Source organism: Penaeus monodon, chromosome 25, assembly GCF_015228065.2.
Source record: "Penaeus monodon isolate SGIC_2016 chromosome 25, NSTDA_Pmon_1, whole genome shotgun sequence".
Lineage (NCBI taxonomy): Eukaryota > Metazoa > Arthropoda > Malacostraca > Decapoda > Penaeidae > Penaeus > Penaeus monodon.
The window spans coordinates 17,080,575-17,080,944 of record NC_051410.1 but is presented as its reverse complement, the minus strand read 5'-3'; the positions used below and the strand labels follow the sequence as shown (position 1 = coordinate 17,080,944).

Here is a 370-nt window from a genome sequence, read left to right as displayed (position 1 = left end):
ACATCAGTAATCAAAAGACCCAAGTATCGGTAGGCCAAGCAGGGGATCGAGAGAGCGAGATCGAAACGCCAGCATTGTCCCCTCGCAAATGAACGCGACCAGGCCAGCGCGGGTCATGGAGGCAGTGACCAAGTACCCCGACCTTAATTTCCACACGTAATCAGGCGTAAAGCAGCAATAAAGTTTCCCAATTAAAATGTTTGTTGTCGTTACTTGTGAGCTGTTAATAGCCTGGTCCTTCAGCGCCCGCGATCAGCCTATATGCTCGCCGCGTTCTCTCAATCATGCCATTAATTACTACAGCGACATCCCAATTAGTGTGCTAGGGTGATGTTTGCAGCGTGAGTCATGCGCTCGCCGGTGCTGAGCG

At 51.4% G+C, this 370-nt stretch overlaps 1 protein-coding gene across 1 annotated transcript in view; it reads left to right on the top strand.

Moving 5' to 3' along the window:
* Positions 1 to 370, top strand: part of LOC119589087 (nuclear hormone receptor FTZ-F1 beta-like) — a gene marked incomplete in the record, with an annotated part of 70,745 nt that overhangs the window by 46,410 nt on the left and 23,965 nt on the right.